Source organism: Protopterus annectens, chromosome 3.part1 (genome assembly GCF_019279795.1).
Source record: "Protopterus annectens isolate FY-2018-M chromosome 3.part1, PAN1.0, whole genome shotgun sequence".
Taxonomy (NCBI): Eukaryota; Metazoa; Chordata; order Ceratodontiformes; family Protopteridae; genus Protopterus; species Protopterus annectens.
This window is the reverse complement of record NC_056732.1, coordinates 1855141862-1855154713: the sequence shown is the minus strand read 5'-3', so window position 1 is coordinate 1855154713 and position 12852 is coordinate 1855141862. Positions and strand designations below refer to the sequence as shown.

General features: G+C 52.0%; 1 protein-coding gene across 3 annotated transcripts in view; it reads right to left on the bottom strand.

Moving 5' to 3' along the window:
- Window positions 1-12852, bottom strand: part of LOC122798765 (zinc finger protein 93-like) — a 276097-nt gene that overhangs the window by 196726 nt on the left and 66519 nt on the right. For 2 of the 3 annotated variants that reach the window (XM_044067876.1, XM_044067874.1), the window contains one exon: window positions 12124-12236. The exons of the other annotated variant lie outside the window; for it this stretch is intronic. The gene's annotated coding sequence lies outside the window, so the exon portion shown is untranslated. The remainder of the gene's footprint in view (window positions 1-12123; window positions 12237-12852) is intronic. 3 annotated transcript variants of the gene reach the window in all.

Here is a 12852-nt window from a genome sequence, read left to right as displayed (position 1 = left end):
ATGTTCTACTGTCTACTAGCCATCAGCAGTCTTGTGAGGGGGTGTGCCCTACTGTCTACTAATCATCAGCAGCCTTGAGAGGGGGTGTACACTACTGTCTACTAACCATCAGCAGCCTTGTGAGGGAGGGTGCCCTACTGCCTACTAACCATCAGCAGCCTTGTGGGGGGGTGCCCTACTGCCTACTATCCATCAGCAGCCTTGTGAGGAGGGGTGTGCCCTACTATCTACTAACCATCAGCAGCCTTGTAACGGGGGTGTGACTTACTGTCTACTAACCATCAGCAGCCTTGTGAGGGGGGTGTGCCCTACTGTCTACTAACCATTAGCAGCCTTGTGAGGGGAGTGTTCCCAACTGTCTACTAACCATCTGCAGCCTTGTGTTGGGGTGTACTCTACTGTCGAAAACCATCAGCAACCTTGTGAGGGGGTGTGCCCTACTGTCTACCAATCATCTGCAGCCTTGTGAGGGGGTGTATGCTACTGTCTGCTAACCATCAGCAGCCTTGTGAGAGGGTGTGCCTTACTGTATATTAACCATCAGCACCCCTGTGAAGGGGTGTGCCCTATTGTCTACTAAGCATCAGCAGGCTTTTGAGGTGGGGTATGCCCTACTGTATACTAGCCATCAGCAGCCTTGTGAGGGGGATGTGCCCTACTGTCTACTAACCATCAGCACCCCTGTGAGGGGGTGTGCCTTACTGTCTACTAACCTTCAGCAGCCCTGTGAGGGGGTGTGCATTACTGTCCACTAACCATCAGCACCCCTGTGAGGTGAGGTGAGGTGAGTGCGCCCCACTGTCTACTAACCATCAGCAGCCTTATAAGTGTGTGTGCCCTACTGTCTACTAACCATAAGCACCCCTGTGAGGGGGGTGTGCCTTACTGTCTACTAACCATCAGCAGCCTTGTGAGGGGGGTGTGCCCTGTCTGCTAACCATCGGCACCCTTGTGAGGGGGTGTGCCCTACTGTCTACTAACCATCAGCACCCCTGTGAGGCGGTTATGCCCTACTGTCTACTAACCAACAGCAGCCCTGTGAGGGGGTGAGCTCTGTCTGCTATCCATCAGCACCCCTGTGACGGGGTGTGCCCTCCTGTCTACTAACCATCAGCACCCCTGTGAGGGGGTGTGCCTTACTGTCTACTAACCTTCAGCAGCCCTGTGAGGGGGTGTGCATTACTGTCCACTAACGATCAGCACCCCTGTGAGGGGAGTGCGCCCTACTGTCTACTAACCATCAGCAGCCTTATAAGTGTGTGAGCCCTACTGTCTACTAACCATAAGCATCCCTGTGAGGGGGGTGTGCCTTACTGTCTACTAACCATCAGCAGCCTTGTGAGGGGTGTGTGCCCTGTCTGCTAACCATCGGCACCCCTGTGAGGGGGTGTGCCCTACTGTCTACTAACCATCAGCACCCCTGTGAGGCAGTTATGCCCTACTGTCTACTAACCAACAGCAGCCCTGTGAGGGGGTGAGCTCGGTCTGCTAACCATCAGCACCCCTGTGACGGGGTGTGCCCTACTGTCTACTAACCATCAGCAGCTGTGTGAGGAGTGGTATGCCCTGCTGTCTACTAGCCATCAGCAGCCTTGAGGGGGTGTGCCCTGTCTGCTAACCATCAGAACCCCTGTAGGGGGTGTGCCCTACTGTCTACTAACCATCAGCAGCCCTGTGTGGAGTGGTGTGCCCTACTGTCTACTAGCCATCAGCAGCCTTGTGAGAGGGTATGCCCTAAAGTCTACTAACCATCAGCAGCCTTGTGAGGGAGGGTGCCCTACTGCTTACTAACTATCAGCAGACTTGTGAGAGGGGTGCCCTACTGCCTACTACCCATCAGCAGCCTTGTGAGGGGGGGTGTGCCCTACTGCCTACTAACCATCAGCAGCCTTGTGACGGGGTAGTGCCAAACTGTCTACTAACCATCAGCATCCTTGTGAGGGGGGGGTGCCCTACTGTCTACTAACCATCAGCAGCCTTGTGAGGGGGTGTGTCCTACTGTCTACTAACCATTAGCACCCCTGTGAGGGGGTGTGCCTTACTGTCTACTAACCTTCAGCAGCCCTGTGAGGGGCGTGTGCCTTACTGTCCTCTAACCATCAGCACCCCTGTGAGAGGAGTGTGCCCTACTGTCGACTAACCATCACCAGCCTTGTGAGAGGGTGTGCCCTACTGTCTACTAACCATAAGCACCCCCTGTGAGGGGGTGTGACCTGTCTGCTAACCATCAGCACCCCTGTGAGCAGCCGTGTGAGGAGTGGTATGCCCTGCTGTCTACTAGCTATCAGCAGCCTTGAGGGGGTGTGCCCTGTCTGCTAACCATCAGAACCCCTGTGGTTGGTGTGCCCTACTGTCTACTAACCATCAGCAGCCCTGTGTGGAGTGGTGTGCCCTACTGTCTACTAACCATCAGCAGCCTTGTGAGGAGGGGTGTGTCCTACTGTCTACTAGCCATCAGCAGCCTTGTGAGGGGGTGTGCCCTACTGTCTACTAATCATCAGCAGCCTTGAGAGGGGGGTGTACGCTACTGTCACCTAACCATCAGCAGCCTTGTGAGGGAGGGTGCCCTACTGCCTACTAACCATCAGCAGCCTTGTGAGGGGGGTGTGCCCTACTGTCTACTAACCATTAGCACCCCTGTGAGGTGGTGTGCCTTACTGTCTACTAACCTTCAGCAGCCCTGTGAGGGGGGTGTGCCTTACTGTCCACTAACCATCATCCCCCCTGTGAGGGGAGTGTGCACTACTGTCATCTAACCATCACCAGCCTTGTGAGGAGGGGTATGTTCTACTGTCTACTAGCCATCAGCAGTCTTGTGAGGGGGTGTGCCCTACTGTCTACTAATCATCAGCAGCCTTGAGAGGGGGTGTACACTACTGTCTACTAACCATCAGCAGCCTTGTGAGGGAGGGTGCCCTACTGCCTACTAACCATCAGCAGCCTTGTGGGGGGGTGCCCTACTGCCTACTATCCATCAGCAGCCTTGTGAGGAGGGGTGTGCCCTACTATCTACTAACCATCAGCAGCCTTGTAACGGGTGTGACTTACTGTCTACTAACCATCAGCAGCCTTGTGAGGGGTGTGCCCTACTGTCTACTAACCATTAGCAGCCTTGTGAGGGGAGTGTTCCCAACTGTCTACTAACCATCTGCAGCCTTGTGTTGGGGTGTACTCTACTGTCGAAAACCATCAGCAACCTTGTGAGGGGGTGTGCCCTACTGTCTACCAATCATCTGCAGCCTTGTGAGGGGGTGTATGCTACTGTCTGCTAACCATCAGCAGCCTTGTGAGAGGGTGTGCCTTACTGTATATTAACCATCAGCACCCCTGTGAAGGGGTGTGCCCTATTGTCTACTAAGCATCAGCAGGCTTTTGAGGTGGGGTATGCCCTACTGTATACTAGCCATCAGCAGCCTTGTGAGGGGGATGTGCCCTACTGTCTACTAACCATCATCAGCCTTGTGAGGGGGGTGTGCCCTACTGTCTACTAACCATTAGCAGCCTTGCGAGGGGAGTGTTCCCTACTGTCTACTAACCATCTGCAACCTTGTGATGGGGTGTACTCTACTGTCGCCTAACCATCAGGAGCCTTGTGAGGGGGTGTGCCCGACTGTCTACTAACCATCTGCAGCCTTGTGAGGGGGTGTACCCTACTGTCTGCTAACCATCAGCAGCCTTGTGAGAGGGTGTGCCTTACTGTATATTAACCATCAGCACCCCTGTGAGGGGGTGTGCCCTATTGTCAACTAACCATCAGCAGGCTTGTGAGGTGGGGTATGCCCTACTGTTTACTAACCATCAGCAGCCTTGTGAGGGCAGTGTGCCCTACTGTCTACTAACCATCAGCAGCCTTGTGAGGGCGGTGTGCCCTACTGTCTACTAACCATCAGCAGCCTTATGAAGGGGTTTGCCCTACTATCTACTAACCATCAGCAGCCTTGTGAGGGGGGGTGGGCCCTACTGTCTACTAACCATTAGCACCCCTGTGAGGGGGTGTGCCTTACTGTCTACTAACCTTCAGCAGCCCTGTGAGGGGAGTGTGCCCTACTGTCGACTAACCATCAGCAGCCTTGTGAGGGGGGGGGTGTGCCCTAATGTCTACTAACCATCAGCAGCCTTTTAAGAGGGGGGGGTGTTCCCTACTGTCTACTAACCATCAGCACCCCTGTGAGGGGGGTATGCCCTACTGTCTACTAACCATTAGCACCCCCTGTGAGTGGGTGTGCCCTGTCTGCTAACCATCAGCACCCCTGTGAAGGGGGTGTGCCCTACTGTCTACTAACAATCAGCAGCCTTGTGAAGAGGGGTGTGTCCTACTGTCTACTAGCCATCAGCAGCCTTGTGAGGGGGTGTGCCCTACTGTCTAGTAATCATCAACAGCCTTGAGAGTGGGGTGTACGCTACTGTCTACTAACCATCAGCAGCCTTGTGAGGGAGGGTGCCCTACTGCCTACTAACCATCAGCAGCTTTGTGAGGGGGGTGCCCTACTGCCTACTATCCATCAGCAGCCTTGTGAGGGGGGGTGTGCCCTACTGTCTACTAGCCATCAGCAGCCTTATGACGGGGGGTGTGCCTTACTGTCTACTAACCATCAGCAGACTTGTGAGGGGGGTGTGCCCTACTGTCTACTAACCATTAGCAGCCTTGTGAGGGGAGTGTTCCCCACTGTCTACTAACCATCTGCAGCCTTGTGATGGGGTGTACTCTACTGTTGACTAACCATCAGCAGCCTTGTGAGGGGGTGTGACCTACTGTTTACTAACCATCTGCAGCCTTGTGAGGGGGTATATGCTCCTGTCTGCTAACCATCAGCAGCCTTGTGAGAGGGGGTGGCTTACTGTATATTAACCATCAGCACCCCTGTGAGGGAGGGTGCCCTATTGTCAACTAACCATCAGCAGGCTTGTGAGGTGGGGTATGCCCTACTGTTTACTAACCATCAGCAGCCTTGTGAGGGAGATGTGCCTTACTGTCTACTAACCATCAGCAGCCTTGTGAGGGGGGTGTGCCCTACTGTCTACTAACCATCTGCAGCCTTGTGATGGGGTGTACTCTACTGTCACCTAACCATCAGCAGCCTTGTGAGGGGGCGTGCCCTACTGTCTACTAACCATCTTCAGCCTTGTGAGGGGGTGTACCCTACTGTCTGCTAAGCATCAGCAGCCTTGTGAGAGGGTTTGCTTTACTGTATATTAACCATCAGCACCCCTGTGAGGGAGGGTGCCCTATTGTCAACTAACCATCAGCAGGCTTGTGAGGTGGGGTATGCCCTACTGTTTACTAACCATCAGCAGCCTTGCGATGGGGATGTGCCTTACTGTCTACTAGCCATCAGCAGTCTTGTGAGGGGGTGTGCCCTACTGTCTACTAATCATCAGCAGCCTTGAGAGGGGGTGTACACTACTGTCTACTAACCATCAGCAGCCTTGTGAGGGAGGGTGCCCTACTGCCTACTAACCATCAGCAGCCTTGTGGGGGGGTGCCCTACTGCCTACTATCCATCAGCAGCCTTGTGAGGGGGTGTGTGCCCTACTATCTACTAACCATCAGCAGCCTTGAAACGGGGGTGTGACTTACTGTCTACTAACCATCAGCAGCCTTGTGAGGGGGGTGTGCCCTACTGCCTACTAACCATTAGCAGCCTTGTGAGGGGAGTGTTCCCAACTGTCTACTAACCATCTGCAGCCTTGTGTTGGGGTGTACTCTACTGTCAAAAACCATCAGCAACCTTGTGAGGGGGTGTGCCCTACTGTCTACCAACCATCTGCAGCCTTGTGAGGGGGTGTATGCTACTGTCTGCTAACCATCAGCAGCCTTGTGAGAGGGTGTGCCTTACTGTATATTAACCATCAGCACCCCTGTGAAGGGGTGTGCCCTATTGTCTACTAAGCATCAGCAGGCTTTTGAGGTGGGGTATGCCCTACTGTTTACTAACCATCAGCAGCCTTGTGAGGGGGATGTGCCCTACTGTCTACTAACCATCATCAGCCTTGTGAGGGGGGTGTGCCCTACTGTCTACTAACCATTAGCAGCCTTGCGAGGGGAGTGTTCCCTACTGTCTACTAACCATCTGCAACCTTGTGATGGGGTGTACTCTACTGTCGCCTAACCATCAGGAGCCTTGTGAGGGGGTGTGCCCGACTGTCTACTAACCATCTGCAGCCTTGTGAGGGGGTGTACCCTACTGTCTGCTAACCATCAGCAGCCTTGTGAGAGGGTGTGCCTTACTGTATATTAACCATCAACACCCCTGTGAGGGGGTGTGCCCTATTGTCAACTAACCATCAGCAGGCTTGTGAGGTGGGGTATGCCCTACTGTTTACTAACCATCAGCAGCCTTGTGAGGGCGGTGTGCCCTACTGTCTACTAACCATCAGCAACCTTGTGAGGGCAGTGTGCCCTACTGTCTACTAACCATCAGCAGCCTTATGAAGGGGTTTGCCCTACTATCTACTAACCATCAGCAGCCTTGTGAGGGGGGTGGGCCCTACTGTCTACTAACCATTAGCACCCCTGTGAGGGGGTGTGCCTTACTGTCTACTAACCTTCAGCAGCCCTGTGAGGGGAGTGTGCCCTACTGTCGACTAACCATCAGCAGCCTTGTGAGGGGGGTGTGCCCTAATGTCTACTAACCATCAGCAGCCTTTTAAGGGGGGGGGGTGTTCCCTACTGTCTACTAACCATCAGCACCCCTGTGAGGGGGGTATGCCCTACTGTCTACTAACCATTAGCACCCCCTGTGAGTGGGTGTGCCCTGTCTGCTAACCATCAGCACCCCTGTGAAGGGGGTGTGCCCTACTGTCTACTAACCATCAGCAGCCTTGTGAAGAGGGGTGTGTCCTACTGTCTACTAGCCATCAGCAGCCTTGTGAGGGGGTGTGCCCTACTGTCTACTAATCATCAGCAGCCTTGAGAGTGGGGTGTACGCTACTGTCTACTAACCATCAGCAGCCTTGTGAGGGAGGGTGCCCTACTGCCTACTAACCATCAGCAGCTTTGTGAGGGGGGTGCCCTACTGCCTACTATCCATCAGCAGCCTTGTGAGGGGGGGTGTGCCCTATTGTCTCAGCAGCCTTATGACGGGGGTGTGCCTTACTGTCTACTAACCATCAGCAGCCTTGTGAGGGGGGTGTGCCCTACTGTCTACTAACCATTAGCAGCCTTGTGAGGGGAGTGTTCCCCACTGTCTACTAACCATCTGCAGCCTTGTGATGGGGTGTACTCTACTGTCGACTAACCATCAGCAGCCTTGTGAGGGGGTGTGACCTACTGTTTACTAACCATCTGCAGCCTTGTGAGGGGGTATATGCTCCTGTCTGCTAACCATCAGCAGCCTTGTGAGAGGGGGTGGCTTACTGTATATTAACCATCAGCACCCCTGTGAGGGAGGGTGCCCTATTGTCAACTAACCATCAGCAGGCTTGTGAGGTGGGGTATGCCCTACTGTTTACTAACCATTAGCAGCCTTGTGAGGGAGATGTGCCTTACTGTCTACTAACCATCAGCAGCCTTGTGAGGGGGGTGTGCCCTATTGTCTACTAACCATTACCAGCCTTGTGAGGGGAGTGTTCCCTACTGTCTACTAACCATCTGCAGCCTTGTGATGGGGTGTACTCTACTGTCACCTAACCATCAGCAGCCTTGTGAGGGGGCGTGCCATACTGTCTACTAACCATCTTCAGCCTTGTGAGGGGGTGTACCCTACTATCTGCTAACCATCAGCAGCCTTGTGAGAGGGTGTGCCTTACTGTATATTAACCATCAGCACCCCTGTGAGGGAGGGTGCCCTATTGTCAACTAACCACCAGCAGGCTTGTGAGGTGGGTTATGCCCTACTGTTTACTAACCATCAGCAGCCTTGTGATGGGGATGTGCCTTACTGTCTACTAACCATCAGCAGCCTTGTGAGGGTGGTGTGCCCTACTGTCTACTAACCATCAGCAGCCTTGTGAGGGGGTGTGCCCTACTGTCTACTCACCATCTGCAGCCTTGTGATGGGGTGTACTCTACTGTCACCTAACCATCAGCAGCCTTGTGAGGGGGCGTGCCCTACTGTCTACTAACCATCTTCAGCCTTGTGAGGGGGTGTACCCTACTGTCTGCTAACCATCAGCAGCCTTGTGAGAGGGTGTGCCTTACTGTATATTAACCATCAGCACCCCTGTGAGGGAGGGTGCCCTATTGTCAACTAACCATCAGCAGGCTTGTGAGGTGGGGTATGCCCTACTGTTTACTAACCATCAGCAGCCTTGTGATGGGGATGTGCCTTACTGTCTACTAACCTTCAGCAGCCCTGTGAGGGGAGTGTGCCTTGCTGTCTGCTAACCATCAGTAACCCTATGAGGGGAGTGTGCCCTACTGTCGACTAACCATCATCAGCCTTGTGAGAGGCTGTGCCCTACTGTCTGCTAACCATTAGCGCCCCTGTGAAGGGGGTGTGCCTTACTGTCTACTAACCATCAGCAGCCTTGTAGGGGGGTGTGCCCTACTGTCTACTAACCATCAGCAGCCTTTTAAGGGGGGGTGTGCCCTACTGTCCACTAACCATCAGCACCCCTGTGAGGGGGGTATGCCCTACTGTCTACTAACCATTAGCACCCCCTGTGAGGGGGTGTGCCCTGTCTGCTAACCATCAGCACCCCGGTGAGGGTCTGTGCCCTACTGTCTACTAACCATCAGCAGCCTTGTGAGGAGGGGTGTGTCCTACTGTCTACTAGACATCAGCAGCCTTGTGAGGGGGTGTGCCCTACTGTCTACTAATCATCAGCAGCCTTGAGAGGGGGGTGTACACTACAGTCTACTAACCATCAACAGCCTTGTGAGGGAGGGTGCCCTACTGCCTACTAAGCATCAGCAGCCTTGTGAGGGGGGGGGGTGCCCTACTGCCTACTATCCATCAGCAGCCTTGTGAGGGGGGTGTGCCCTACTGTCTACTAACCATCAGCAGCCTTGTGTTGGGGTGTACTCTGCTGTCGACTAACCATCAGCAGCCTTGTGAGGGGTGTGCCCTACTGTCTACTAACCATCTGCAGCCTTGTGATGGGGTGTACGCTACTGTCTGCTAACCATCAGCAGCCTTGTGAGAGGGTGTGCCTTTCAGTATATTAACCATCAGCACCCCTGTGAAGGGGTGTGCCCTATTGTCTACTAACCATCAGCAGGCTTGTGAAGTGGGGTATGCCCTACTGTCTACTAACCATCAGCAGCCTTGTGAGGGGGATGTGCCTTACTGTCTACTAACCATCAGCAGCCTTGTGAGGGGGGTGTGCCCTACTGTCTACTAACCATTAGCAGCCTTGTGAGGGGAGTGTTCCCTACTGTCTACTAACCATCTACAGCCTTGTGATGGGGTGTACTCTACTGTCGCCTAACCATCAGCAGCCTTGTGAGGGGGTGTGCCCTACTGTCTACTAACCATCTGCAGCCTTGTGAGGGGGTGTACCCTACTGTCTGCTAACCATCAGCAGCCTTGTGAGAGGGTGTGCCTTACTGTATATTAACCATAAGCACCCCTGTGAGGGGGTATGCCCTATTGTCAACTAACCATCAGCAGGCTTGTGAGGTGGGGTATGCCCTACTGTTTACTAAACATCAGCAGCCTTGTGATGGGGATGTGTCTTACTGTCTACTAACCATCAGCAGCCTTCTGATGGCAGTGTGCCCTACTGTCTACTAACCATCTGCAGCCTTGTGATGGGGTGTACGCTACTGTTTACTAACCATCAGCAGCCTTGTGAGGAGGTGTGTCCTACTGTCTACTAACTATCAGCAGCCTCATGAGGGGGAGGTGCCCTACTGCCTACTAACCATCAGCAGCCTTGTGAGGGGGTGTGCCCTACTATATACTAACCATCAGCAGCCTTGTGAGGGGGGTGTACCCTACTGTCTACTAATCATGAGTAGCCTTGTGTGGGGTCTGCCCTACTGTCTACTAACCATCAGCAACCCTGTGAAGGGGTGTGCCCTACTGTCTACTAACAATCAGCACCTCTGTGAGGGGGATGTGCCCTACTGTCTACTAACCATCAGCAGCCTTATGGGGGGTGTCCTACTGTCTAATAACCATCAGCACCCCTGTGAGGGGGTGTGCCTTATTGTCTACTAACCATCCGCACCCCTGTGAGGGAGGTGTGCCCTACTGACTACTAACTATCAGCAGCCTTATGAAGGTGTGTGTCCTACTACTAACCATAAGCACCCATGTGAGAGGGGGGTGTCCTACTGTCTACTAACCATCAGTACCCCTGTGAGGTGTGTGCCGTACTGTGCACTAACCATCAGCACCCCTGTGAGGGGAGTGTGCCCTATTGTCTACTAAACATCAGCAGCCTTGTGAGGGAGGTGTGCCCTACTGTCTAATAGCCATCAGCACCCCTGTGAGGGGGTGTGCCCTACTGTCTACTACCCATCAGCAGCCTTGTGGGGGGGTGTGCCCTACTGTACACTAACCATCAGCACCTTTGTGAGGGGGGGTGTGTCCTACAGTCTACTAACCATCAGCAGCCTTATGCGGGGGGTGTGCCCTACTGTCTACTAACCTTCATCAGCCTTGTTAATGGGGTGTGCCCTCCTGTCTACTAACCATCAGCAGCCTGTTGAGGTGGGTGTGTGCCCTACTGTCTACTAACCATCAGCAGCTTTGTGAGGGGGATGTGCCCTACTGTCTACTAACCATCAGTAGCTTTGTGAGGGGGTGTGCCCTACTGTCTACTAACCATCAGCAGCCTTGTGAGGGGAGTGTGCCCTAATATCTACTAACCATCAGCAGCCTTGTGAGGGGGGGGGGTGTGCCCTACTGTCTACTAATCATCAGCAGCCTTGTGATGGTGTGTGTGCCTACTGTCTACTAACCATAAGCATCCTTGTGAGGGGGGTGTGCCCTACTGTCTACTTACCATCAGCAGCCTTGTGAGGGTGTGTGTGTCTACTGTCTACTAACCATCAGCAGCCTTGTGAGGGGGGTGTGCCTTACTGTCTACTAACCATCAGCAGCCTTGTGAGGGGGTGCCCTACTGTCTACTAACCATAAGCAGCCTTGTTTGGAGGGTGCCCTACTGCCTACTAACCATCAGCAGCCTTGTGAGGGGGGTGCCCTACTGTCTACTAACCATCAGCAGCCTTGTGAGGGGGTGTGTGCCTACTGTCTACTAACCATCAGCAGCCTTGTGAGGTGGGTGCCCTACTGTCTACTAACCATAAGCAGCCTTGTTAGGAGGGTGCCCTACTGCCTACTAACCATCAGCAGTCTTGTGAGGGGGGTATGCCCTACTGTCTACTAACCATCAGCAGCCTTTTGAGGGTGTGTGTGCCTACTGTCTACTAACCATCTGCAGCCTTGTGAGGGGGGTGTGCCCTACTGTCTACTAACCATAAGTAGCCTTGTGAGGGGGTGCCCAACTGTCTACTAACCATAAGCAGCCTTGTGAGGAGGGTGCCCTACTGTCTACTAACCATCAGCAGCCTTGTGAGGGGGTTGTGCTCTACTGTATACTAACCATCAGCAGCCTTGTGAGCATTGCATGTGCTGAATGTGTAGACCTATGCTTCCACGTATAACATCACAAAATTGACAAAAACAATTACTTAATTTGTCACAAACCATCTGAGAAACTACACATATATAATAATAACAATGTAAGCCTTAATCAACTGAAACTGTAGTCAGAGCACAACTTATTGCAACAAACTGATTGAAAACCATATCAAAAATTACCTCTGAAACAAACCCGAAGGCAAACGAAAACCTACTATTTCCTTATGAGATTATTGTTAGCCATCAAATACTAACAAAAAAATAAACTCTAAAAGCACTGTAAGAACCACTACAATAAATTAACAAATACACTGGCAATGCCACCCAATAAGAAACACATCATAAAAATAAACACTGTGATTTCACATCTCCCCATCCTCTTACATAAAAGTCGACACACGGACAACTGTGAACAAACTGAAATACTGCAAGCTGAGCCATAGCTGACAAGCTATCACTTGATTACAACACAATTCAACCAACAGTGCAGACAACAAGTCTTAACACCTAAAATATGACTCAACAAAATGTGCAAATGATAAATGAATGTATATGGTTACAATTCAGTTTTTGTTATTCATTTATTTACCAGGTAAACCCGCTGGGATGAAATGCTGCTCTTCACAGGTGATTGACGAGTACTGCCTGGTTCAGTATCTTACTGGGAGACAAACACGCACATGGAGAGGGAGGAACTCAAACCTACGGCAATAAGATGAAGCCGCTTAGCAACTTACAGCCTTAATCTTCTGCAATGAATTACGGTACAGAGCAATGTTAAAACACCTTTGCTGAATTAATCACTAGTGACACAGACAAACTTACATTTATATAAAACAAACCATATTAAAATGTTCACAGTTACAAACATTACCCATCACATATAGTCTGCTATACAATATACTCAAGCCAACATTACATAAGCTGGTCAGTTCATGACTTCCCTGAAACCTCATTCCTCCTCCTCCAAAACATTTTTCTGCATTTATTCTTGCCAAAATTTCCATTTTTTTCTATGTAATTTGCTCCCACCCTTTTCTAAAGATCCTACTTCCAGTTCTTTTATTTTGGTTATATTCACTACTTCAAACACAGTTAGTTTAGGTTCATAGATCAGTACTCGGCTCACTGCCCTAGTGAGCTATTTTAAGCCTAGCCAAATATCCCATGTGAGATTCAAAGCCTGTACCTTGTGTTTATAAGGCAACTACCTTAACCATTAGGCCACCCTCCCAATCAAAGAAAAACAGAAACACAGGATCTGATGAGATTTGAATTCATGACCGGTGGTTTACTAGACTAGTGCTCTAACCCCTGA